The sequence below is a fragment of the Cygnus olor genome, chromosome 5 (genome assembly GCF_009769625.2).
Source record: "Cygnus olor isolate bCygOlo1 chromosome 5, bCygOlo1.pri.v2, whole genome shotgun sequence".
In the NCBI taxonomy this organism is placed as follows: Eukaryota; Metazoa; Chordata; class Aves; order Anseriformes; family Anatidae; genus Cygnus; species Cygnus olor.
The window spans coordinates 19122664-19135109 of record NC_049173.1 but is presented as its reverse complement, the minus strand read 5'-3'; positions in this window follow the sequence as shown (position 1 = coordinate 19135109).

The window sequence follows — 12446 nt, the reverse complement described above, 5'->3', positions numbered from 1 at the left end:
AAATATGCTAGAGTTGCTGAAATGTGCTTGCCAGATGAGATACAGAGCCAAATTTATGCTGACTCTAAAGATTTAAGTAATCAGTCTTTATCTGCAAGAACTAATGTCCTTATTCCATCAGCCTTAATGAAATGAGTATGACATCTTGGATGGTGAGGTCATAAGCAGACTGGAAGCAAGCAGACTTCACTCACAAAACTTCAAAATCATTATTCCACCATCTACATTAATTTCATGTTCTATTCTGTGTATATGCACTGCTGAAGAGGTTGCAGGTATATTCTCTCATCTAATCCCTCTGCATTCAGGCATCTGCGTCTGAAGTCATACAAGGGATTGTAAGGCCATGGTTAACCTGCTGCTTTTGAAGCTCGGCTTGGTTTGAGGTTTCAGTTCCAGGAACCAACCCTGATGCATTCCCATTCCATATGGGAAGGGCTCAAATCTGAGCTAGTGCAAAACCTGCTGGAGTTTCCTGGACTGGAGAGTTGATCTGCTCTGAGAACAGAGCCAGAGTTTAAGGCAATAGCTGTAGTGTGGTGGGGCTGTTAGGCAGACTGGGCTTAGGGAGCACTCCAGTCCTGTTTATATAGAACACCTGTACAGTCTAAATTGGTTTGCAGCAAGGGAATTCGTATTCCAGTGACCCTAAATAATAGCAAGGAAGAGCAATAAATAAAACAGAGAAACTAAAGCAGACCCCTTCCCAGGGTAGAATAGGGAAGCAGAAAGAGAATTACCTGCAATGAACTTTTATATGTCAGATTTGCAGGTTTTAAATCACAAAAGAGAGAGAACAGTTTTAAAAAGTTCCTAAATCTCCTTTGATGTTCATCAGAGAATATTTTTACTAAGACAGTTTTTGTATATGTAGCTGTAGGTTTGCTTTCTAAGTGTAATCTCCCTGGATAGAATCATTTGGGTTGGAAAAGAACTTCAGGAGAATTAAGTCCAAATTTCAACCTGACCTACTGAGTCCTGACACTAAACCAAGTCCCTTAGTGACACATCCACACATTTCTCAAATACCTCCAGGGATGGGGACTCCACCACTTCCCTGGGTGAGGATTAAGCAGTCCAATGCTTAATCATTCTCTCCATGAAGAAATTCTTGCTAATGTCCAGTCTAAACCTCCTCTGGCACAACTTGATGCTGTTAATAAAGTTTCTATGGCAAAAGGTGAAGTCAGAAGGAGCACTGACATATTTAATGTGACAGCACTAGTGAGATCCTCTCCTGCACAAAGAAGCTGCTGCCATTTAGATGTTTCCAGATCACTCATGCTCGTCCAGCCCATGTTCAGGCAAGATAAGATTGCTCTCAGTTCTCTGTTGCATGTCATTCAGCATGCTACAATATTTCTCTACATTTTCCTATCTTGGTAGTAATTTTGAGTAATCATTACTTCAAGCCTACAAATACACTCTATTTGGTCTTTACATTCCAGTGCTGCAGTGAATACTACACAAATCATGCAAATGTTGAGGACTGTCAAGGACTGGGAAATAAAATAATGGCAGCAAAGCTACTTTTGTGGGAGCTCTACGGTGTTGCTGTACAGGCAGCAAGATGTAGGCAAAAGCTGTAGCCATCTTGGAACGTCCATAGGAAAATAGATGAGGAGTACAATCTGGGATTGTTTATTATTATTATTATTCATTTTAAGTAAAAATTAATCACCTGCCAGCCAAAGGTTTGCATGTCCTCATGCTTCCATTTACAATTCATTGCTCTTTATCGTACATTTCCTGATTTAGGAGGGATTTTACCCCTGTTAAACAGTTCACTGCATTGTTAAATTGGCAGTGAGCCACAAAAAAAAATCAGTTTCATGTCCCATAGCAAAATGAGTAGATAAATAAAAATATATCCCTTTCTAATTTGTGTCACTTGTAATCAAAAGACCAAATAAGAGAAATTTATTAGGGCAAACACTATATGTGGATGGAATTAATACTACATTCATTGGCCTTGTCTAAGAAATTCAATTATGGAAGATGTGCCTAAATTTGCAAAAGCAATTGTAATAAATGATTTAAGTTTTAATGCACCTGATCCAGGGGAAAATTAATTTATCCATAATAGAAAATAAAATAAAATAAAATAAAATAAAATAAAAGTTTCATTATAATTCTATGCAAAGTAAAGAATGAATACTCCTGAAACTGAAGTAATTATGAATCATTTGAAGATATGTTTAAATGAACTGTAATGGAATTTCTGTAAGAAAGGAAAGAAATTGACTGAGACTTCAATTCATTAGTGGACTGCATCTAAGATTTATGCATTAGAAATAAATACATTTATCTGAAACAGGATTGTTTTTCTCCTGAAACAGATAAGAGCCTTTAAAACCTTTTCAAAAAACTAACAGTAAGGATTCTACCCGTCTGTTGCTTATTACCATCATGAAACTAAAAGTATAATGGACTCGATCAAGGATTAGGAGTCTATTGTCCCAAACACTGCACAAGTGTTTCATCCAGACACTCTGACACAGAGTTCAGCACCTCAGACCATATAACATTGAATTTAGCAAAGCTCTGGATCCTAGCTTAATTTTGAATATGCATGCCAGTACACTCCCAATTCAGCATAGCAGAAGCCTAATTCCACTATGTCTAATTCCATTTCTATGTCTAATTCCATTTTGTTTCCTATGTTTTCACAGAAAGCGTACGTAGCTATATGCCTTACAAAGAGAAATTCTTCCCTTCAGGTTCAAAGATATATATTTACATTTTTAAAACAGATATAACTATTTCAGAGCTCAAGCAATCTGCACTAAAGCATATCAGATCACTTAGAAATTAAAGTATATTCACTTTTCTTTCTGTCATAGTTATGCTATAACTACATAACTCAGAATAGCAATATAGTTAATGTGCATGATAATTATCATGATTACAATTAGTAGGACCCAAAGAGATATATAGCTCTAATCTTCTCAAATATTTCATGTTTAGTGCCTCTCCAAAAAGTGCCTAAAATGACACTGCAGACTTTCATCTAATTCTTAAAACAATATTTTTAGCTCCTTCTGAAATATATATTTCATACATATATTTACTTAACATCTCAAACAATTCAGTTTCTCATTTGTAGAATATATTCATAGATTTAAAATAAAGCACAATTCTAGAAATCTTCACATCAATTAAATTTAACAAAAATAATTCCAATTATTACTCACTTCAATCTAATAAAAGTGGCATTCTATTTGATAGAAACAGCAACAAATAATTTCAATGAAGGTCCTAAACTTTCCCCAGAAGCTCTACCCTTTTGTGGTCTTTTGCAATCTGCCATTAAAGTAACCTTTTTCAAATAAAATAAGAATGACTTCCAAAGACAGCAGACCCATATGGAGATGGCTCAACCCTCCTTTACCATATTTTGAGAGCAATCCAATTCCAACCGCTCCATTCATTTTATCCATGCCACAATTCACTGGGATTATGAAAAGAAAATCACTTCCACATTTGAAACCTTATCCACTAAAATTATTGACCAAAAGTCTCAGCTACTCCAGTATTCCAAATATTTTACTTCTTTGACTCAGATGTCACTTTATACTACATCAAGAATTCTTTGTTCTCTTTTAGACAGGACAGCTAATTCTAGGATATGAAGTCCTTTACAGCTGAACAGTCTTTTACAAAAACACCATCTATCATCCAGCCAATAACCTGTATATAAGCCAATATCCTATCCTTCTGAAATTTCCTCCCCAGTTGGTAATTTTATTTCCTTCAAAGACTGCTTGTTCACATAAAAGAGAATTAACTGAGCAATGGATATTCTACCTGGAGAAGGAAACTATTTTCCCTAATCACTCAACAGACCAAATAAAAATTTAGCTTTTCTAGTGACTAATCCAAAGAAGGGGAAGGAGACATAGCTACATGCAAACAAATAAATTCTAGCATGAAAGCAGAGACATATTAAGAAACAACTATATGCAACTTGTTGCAAATAGAAGTGACACTAAAAAAAAAATTACATGAGCATGTTTATCCCACCAGAAAAAAAAATATATATATATATCACAACAATTACCATAAAAACTTAAGGGTACATATATAAAAACATTTCAGGCTGTACTAAGGGAAGCTTAGAGTTTGTCTCTGTAGCTGATGTAGCCATTGAAGCTTCACAAAATATATTTCCTAATGTGAGGGAACTAGTTTACAGTTTGGAGAGGTTTCTGTCTCCTGTAGCATATTTGTCATTTTCTTCACTCCTTCTTCATGGCTCACTTCTACTCTATCCATCCTCCAATATGGCTGATGGATCATCACAGTTCTTGTTGCTGTTCCTTATCAACTGTTAGTTAAATGTCACTGGGTCCTCACTGATTTATAGATACTTTAAATTATTGAAGCATTCTTTTACTTGCTTCTTATTAAGTCTGTTTCCTCATATTCCCGGACCCTCATTCACATTTATCTCACTTAGCTGACTCCCGTCTTCTTCTTTTTCTCTCTCTGTGTCGAAGACTGAAACAAAGTAGATGCTGAGAATGTCATCTATCTTCATGCGATCTATTATTTAGATTCTTCATTTTAAAGAGAGTGGATGAGTCAGGACATCTTTAATGGGATTAAACTTTCCCTGCTAGGTTGCTTGGTTGTCCATTATAGGTCAAGAGCAACTGTATGCTGACCTCTGTATAATGAGTGAGTCACTGATTTCAGGTGTTCACAAAAAGATGACAGAGGAATAACTTTTATTATTATGTCACCAACTCAGATTTTACTCAGCTCAGTATGGTTCAAAAGCATTCTTCTGGGTCAAACCTCTCACAGAATTTGAATTTCTGACTATACCAAGATCAGCTAAATAAAAACCTGCAACACAAATGGAGCTAATAACATTTTCAAGAGGGGAGCCTCTTGCTAAATGGAAAAGGAAATTAAACAAAGTTGCAAAACACAATGAGGGGTATTCATCCAGCTATGAGTGGTTGAACTGATATTTTTCATGTTGTAGTTGCTTTTTAAAAGATAAAGATTTTTATTTACAACTGCTGAAAATATGGAATCTGACCTAACCCATTTGTACTAAATTTTATTGAAAGTATAAATAGTTCAGCTTGCAACACCATACAACACCACTGAAACTATCAATGAATGTGAAAGTCCTTTGTATACACAGAAGAACTCTACAAAGACCATCAGATATCATTGGTCAGGTACTAGTACATAGACAGATGCTGTGAGACAAGAATGATCCTGTCTAACATGAGTAAAGCATTTTGCAGAAAAAAAATATTACTGAGCTTTCACAGGGGTAGAATCCAGAAACCTGTTCTCAAATCTGTTTTTATGTATGCATCTATTTCTATAATAATGTTTTTCAGAAAACAGGCTGTTCTGAATTTTCAGCTAGATACTGTCCCTGCCAAAATTATAGCACTGAAATTTAAGTATATTTAATCCATAACCATTACATTTAGTATCTTTGTATCCCATACACACAGCAACAGTACTCTCTTACTGTTATACTCTGCAGAGTAGAAGTAGACTTAACCATACTTTTGATTAAAAATACAAAACCATTTATCAAATTGATTTCTTAATCACAAACAAAAAATTGATGAATTTTCTGAGATGGATTAAGCTTCACATGACCTTCATGAGTAACAACACAGCAGTTTCTTGGAAAACAATTAAAGTTTAAGTTTAATTTTTAAAAGTTTAAAAAAAGTTTATTTTGCAATATTAACATTTTTCTCAGCTCTCCCACTTAGCAGATTCCGTTTTCTGACTTAAGATGCCAAAAGTTTTTTTTGAAATATTTTGAAACCTTTTCATTAAAACATTAAGAGATTATGAAAATGAAATTTGAGATCATAGAAAATGGCAATACAAAATTAAAATCTCCCCATCTGTCTCTTTCATTGTTTGATAAATTCACAATGCAAAATAGCTCTGTTGGGTTGAAGCATGTATATATAAAAATATGTATATGTGCATAAATCGATATATGTATGTATTATGGTGTACATATATGTATAAAAAACTGGGACGGATGTCCATTGGTTCACATTACATTAACAGACCCTCAGAATCAGCAGTAATACACAATCTTTTTTTTAAAGGAACTTGATGTTTGATCAACAGTTGCACATAGATTTTTTTTTTCCTCAGCTTTCAGTATGAAAACCTATTTATTCATCCATGTTAAATGAGATGTTTAAGACTGGATAGGAAAATGCATCTGATCTCAAGGTAGGTAGATGAAATGTAGATACATGATGCTGCAAGTGCATTCTATAACAGATAAATATAGAAAAAAAAAAAGAAAAAAAATTAATTTACTGAGAATGCACTGACTTCTGTAAGAGAAAAGCTGAACAGTATTTGGTCAATAGTTATAGCCAGATTACTAACACTAAAAATGAATATGATATAGGCAGTGGCAGAAAAAAATATTTTTATCTATTTGAAATTAGTCTGATCCTTACAGAAAAAAAATACAGAATTTCATATAGATTAACACAATATCACATCACTTCTTGTAATAAAAGGTATAGACTTTAATTTAACTTGTTCCTAGATAGTGTTTAAATATTAATGTTTTCTCAAACTATGTCACAAACATCATTATCTTTATGACCATTCTCAAGGCAGGTAAACAGGGCACAGAAAGATTAGCTGCCAGAATCAGTCACCCAGTGGCCATACGGTAGTAAAAGCTCCCTAGGTCTGCACTCTTCTCACTGAACAGTGCTCTTCCCTTAGAAGATCTCTTAGTTACATACCCATCAGTTTTAAAAATACAAGCAAGTCTGGTATTTAAACATGTATCTTACTGAAAAAAAAAAAAAATCTCAAAATAGGAATGGAAATATACACAAAAGAAAGGCTGGAGCAATGAATCTATCACCCATTATCACCCATGAAATGCAGTAATGTGTTTTTTTGTTTGTTTTTTTTGTGTGTGTGTGTGTATTAAGAAGGCAGCATTAGCACTTTTGGAGATGCAGCTACAAGACATTTCTCTCCTAGAATGTCAGTCTACAGTATTTGTTCTGCTTCACAGGATGTTATGATAACACCAGGATGATGTCTGCCCTGTTTGTCTCAGAACGCAGTGAGGAGTGGAAGCTTTTTAATTACATCAGTCTTTGTAAAATTAGAACATTTTACAAGGTTTAAAGAAAATAAAAGGAGAAAGGAGAGAAATACAGTGGATAGGGTTTGTGTGGGATAAGAAGCAGTGGCATGGATAAGATGCAAAACTAAGACTGACCAGTTTTGATTGTCACAGTTCCCATGACAGTCTTTCTCCCATAATACTGCCCGGAATTCTAATTTAAAAAATTATATTCTTTTTAGCTAAAATTCTCCCTCCAGTTTCAGTTGGCTGGGACATTTTTCTTTCCTTCTGATGTGAATTGCATGCAGAGTTAAAATGAGTAGTGTTAAGCAGCTGTTCCATTTAATTCAAGGCAGGTTGCCATCGACAGATCATATTGTATTACACTGAGGGCCACTGAACTGAGAATCAGGGGTGAATAGCTGGAGTGAGTATCTAACCCCAGTGAATCAACAGCAAAACTTCTTTTTGTATCAGTTAGGGTAGGATTTGATAACTTTGACATTGCTATAGACTTTCAGCAAGTCACTTAACATTTCTCTTTCCCTTTCTTGCCTTTTCTACTTAACCCATCTTTTATGAAAACTGCTGCTTATATTATGGTAATATAATACCTAATACAGCCAAGTCAGTCCTGATCTCAAACAACCATCAGGGTACTACTGGGTGGTGAATATTATATTTAATTACCAAGCCCACAGAAATGTTTAACATCATATGTACTTGCACACCACGACCCAGTGCATATCTTGTCAGAGCAGTAATTCCTCAGGGTTCTCAGTCCTGCTCTGGATCTGCAAAAAGGCAGACATGGTAGCAAGTTCCTACCAGTGGTTGCCTGAAGACCCCAAGAGAAGACCCCATCAGAAAAAAAAATGATCCAGAAAAAGCATTGATCCATAAGAGGCTTGTACTGCCAGAAGAAATAGGACAGAGCTCCATCTGTTTGGCTGCACCTGCCAAATGGAGAATGTCCTCTTTCTAAAGACTTTGCTTTTTGGCCAGAGAGCAAGCAGCATACCAAGAGGCAAACCATGCAGGATGCAGCTGGATGATATAGCAAAATGGACAGCAGGTTGCTGAACACGAGACTGCAAAGAAAAACATGAAGACAAAGGCTAGCCCCCACAGTCATTAGGCTACGGAAAAGGGCGAGCTACACAAGCAGAAAATGGGCATATTTAGACCCTTATTGAGCTTTTATTGTAGGTAGTGGAATCCTATTTCAGGGAACTGTAATCACCTTTGAAATAAGCATGTAATCACAGAGGGACATGGCTAACTTGAGTGCTTGCCACTCCTTAAAATGATCTTATTTTTTTTCCCCAGTAAAAAAATAAAAATAAAAATATCAGGAATGCGAAGCTGAGTTACCTGAGCTGACTGTAAATGCCAAAGGGTTGTAAAACAAGACAGGCTTCAAATTATCCATTTCACAAATGATAAGGAGTTCTAAATTTACTGAACCTCGGGCATAAATGGAAGAGCAAGACACAATCTCTTAATTCCTGGTATCAGCAGAACAGTTTCAGTGACCATCTTGAGTTGAAAATGGGCAGAAAAAAAAAAATTATATATATAGATATATATATAAAACCTAGTAGAAAAAGACAGGTGGTGAATGGAGCAGCACAATTTCATTTGATTTGAAGTCCAACAAACAGATTTACAATTTCTTTTTCCCCTTTCAGGCTTCTATTGCAGTTACTTCTGAAATTGACAGCCTAAAAAGTACATTCCAAATTAGTTTAGATTGCTAATTTTATGCTTTATTTCTTACTCTTTGATTTTCCTCTTCACTTTTTAGCCATAAACCATTATCCCGGACTAAAATATTTTAACTTCTTATAAGAACAATATAAGCATCCTTCAGCCTCACTATATTAACCTATTTGAAAGTATCTTGTATTTGCCTACTTGTATTTGATATTTGTTCCTATTTACCTCACTGCATATCTGTCTGGTATTTTTCTTCCTCAGTGTAAACCTGGTTTGTTATTTGTAAATTAATTTGGTAAAAATTCACATCATAAAATGTCAAAAGCTATGTTGATAGATATGGCACTAATGTAATTAATCAAGGAAAAATTTAAGCAAGTAAGATGGCATCACCAAAGATGAGCTTCAAAATCATCACCTACACAATAAATAAGTAAAAAAATAAATAATAACAAAGTGGAATTTTCCAAAATACTATTTCAGCTATACTAAATCCATGTAGTGAACAGTCTCTGGTGCTGAAAACCTCATTTGATGTATGGAAGGTGGTTGAAGGGACATTCTTTCCCTTAGGCTATTATTTGAAGAAAAGCTTCAATAAAACTTCTTGCTTCCTGGTGTGCAAGTGAGCTCAGAATTACCCCAAGCATGGTATTTTGTCTTCCTTAGACACAAAGTTCACCGTACAGCTCTGTGAGAAATTAATTACTATGCAGAAAAACATCAGTAATGACATCCATATATAATATTCCATGTGGAATCTCAGATAGTGCTTAGGAGTTCATTTCATCTCTTGATCAGAGAGGGCTCTGCTTTTGTAATAGAAATTACAGGTGAAACTTATCTAAACCAAAATTACCCAGAATGGTTGAAGCACTGTGTTTGCTTGTACATAACGTCATTTCAGAGAGTTCTCTGCCATGGAGGATTACATGGAGAGTTCTAGGAGTGATTATAGGAGGGCACAGCCAGATTTGTACAATCCCTTACACAGATTCAAGATAACTCCAAAATATTTGCCATTCTCCACCTGGAGCAGCTCAAAATTTTAAAATGGGATGGTTTGTTTTTCAGGTACCCCAAATATTAAGACTACTTAGTTCAATGCCAACTCAGCCATTCACAGGGAAAGGAGTTAGACTCCTTAGCAACTCCTACAACATGCGGATCTAAAATTACAGCATCTCAAATGTTCCTGTTGCTTGTATCTGCATTTTCCTTCAATTAATTCCAGAGGTAAAGAAGCAGTTTAAAATTTCATCCCAGATGTAAGTTCTGTATTTTTGGCTCAGCTCCACCCAAAGCTGTGAAAAACTCAATATTAAGGACAGCAAGCTCATTCAGGAAAGAACAGCAGTGCAAATTAATCTTTGTTTGGCTTGTGCCTTGCTCGTGTACCAGGAATACATGTTATTTAATTTGCACATTTGGTCTTCCAAAAATCCTAGACTTCTTTCTCAAAATTTTTGGAAATTTTTAAAATTAATTTGGCAACATTTTTCTAGTAAAGCTTCAAGAAGGAAAAAGTAACTATTTTCACACTTCTCTCAATGATCAGCAAAAGCCCAGAAGCATGAATCTACTAAGTAGATCACCAAGAAAACAAAACAAAACAAAAAAATAAACATGATTATCAAGCAGTGATTAAATCCTGCATCTTCTTGTGCTACAAACTAGCTTTTTTGGCCTACTTTTGACATAGAAGATATCACAAGAAAAGCAAAGATCGAATCCCTTTTTCCTACCCCTTTGGTATCTGAATGAGTCATCTCCTTTCCCAAATTCTGCATTCATCTAATATAAGATTCTTGGCCAATTATAGAGCTTTCTCTCACGAAAACTTTGGTGCAACATTCTCATAGAGGTATGCCAAAATCATCCTCAAATTGCTGCCTACATTAAGTGTTGCCATCATGTTCACTGAAAACAGTTTTCATAGACACTTCTCGATCGAAGCATTTTGTTGAAATAGTACTTGTAGCAACTGGCTCACAAAGTCTGCTAAAATATATTGATTGTAATATAATAAATCTGAAATCTTCAAAGCAGTGAGCTTTATTATCCTCAGATTTTATCAGTCTGGGATAACTATGTTAAGTCCTGAGAATGAATTTCGTTATAAAAATTAAGCTGCAATCGGTGCAGATCTAGATAGGAATACAGAAATTGTTCCTTTGTACATCACTGTGCCTAGGTATTAGGAGTCTAAGAGCCACACATGGATCGTGGACAGTTCAGAAGTCTATATAATAATAGGCCTGACTGAAAGCTGTAGGACATAATGGCTTGGTTACCTGTATAAACTTCCCAGCCTGACACTTTGTCAATGTTCTTACTGGCAAACTATGCATTAAGAAACCTCCATAAAAAGCAAAATTTTCAATAGTTCTTACAATATGGAGAAGAACTTGACGAAAAAAAGAAAGCCTTGGAGCGATGCAGTTTACAAAGCAGCCCAGTATCTTCAACTCCATGGCTGATGCAGTTAAGTTTGCACAGAGTCAAGGCAATATAGGCCTGCAGTAGGAAACAAACTGAGAGTGAGGCAAATTTTAGTTTGCTTGTTGCCTGTCTCTAATTTCCCCTTTTCATTAAATATAGCCTTTAAAAGACTTCAGAAAGCTATCCTGCTTTTATTAAAACATATTTTACAAGGTGCATGTATGTACTTATGAATACAATACACTTCTGCATTCATCAACACTGAACAACCCATCAGTCCTTGCATTGAAAAAAGAAAAAACACAACAGGCCTCAGGTAGACTTTTTCCAGATTTAACAGGTAACTATTTTGAAGAATTACATTTATGTGAACACAGTGAACATGTATGTCAAAGAGGATAGATTAGCATCATTATTTTCAATAATGCATAACTGCACCTTCAGCATTACCCACTTTTCCCAAGCAGTTTGCATAGTGCTTTTTATTTCACAGATGCATCACCCACTGCTATTTGTATCCTAATATTCATTGAGCAGAGATGTCTACATGGGATATTTAATATACAAAATAAAACATACAAATATAATGCTGCGTGAAAGAAAAAAAAAATCTTAAATGTGCATTACTTTTCAGTATGGAACAGTAGTCCAGGAGTGTTCAAAACTGACTTCCTCACAAGAACTGTTTTAATTTTTGCCTTGAAAACTCTATACAACAAATTTTTAGCGGAGTCTATTTGAAAGAATGCTGGAGTGCAAAACCTACATTTAATGTGGAAACATGAAATAGGAGAAAAAATAAACAGCATTTTCTAACAGCACGGTTCCAGTTTGTCCAGAAAACAAAAAATAAAAACAAACAAACAAAATTAACTATTGAGAAAATCTCATTGGGAGAGTTTACCAATGTAATTCTTAATTCCAGGTGTTTGGGACAAAACAATCTTCTCCTAGGTTTTGTGGAATTAATCAAACTACCTAGAATGTCTCATCTAGTAAGGATTTTCCATTTATAACTGTCTAGAAATGACACATTGTCTGGAAATGACAAGCATCTAAGGAGTTGTGGCATGGAGGATGTGTCATTCTTACAGTATACAATGGTATATTCCAATCCACTGCTGTTAATCACTATATCTTTTCTTTTTTGATCGACTATCAAGGAATAATCTATAAATAT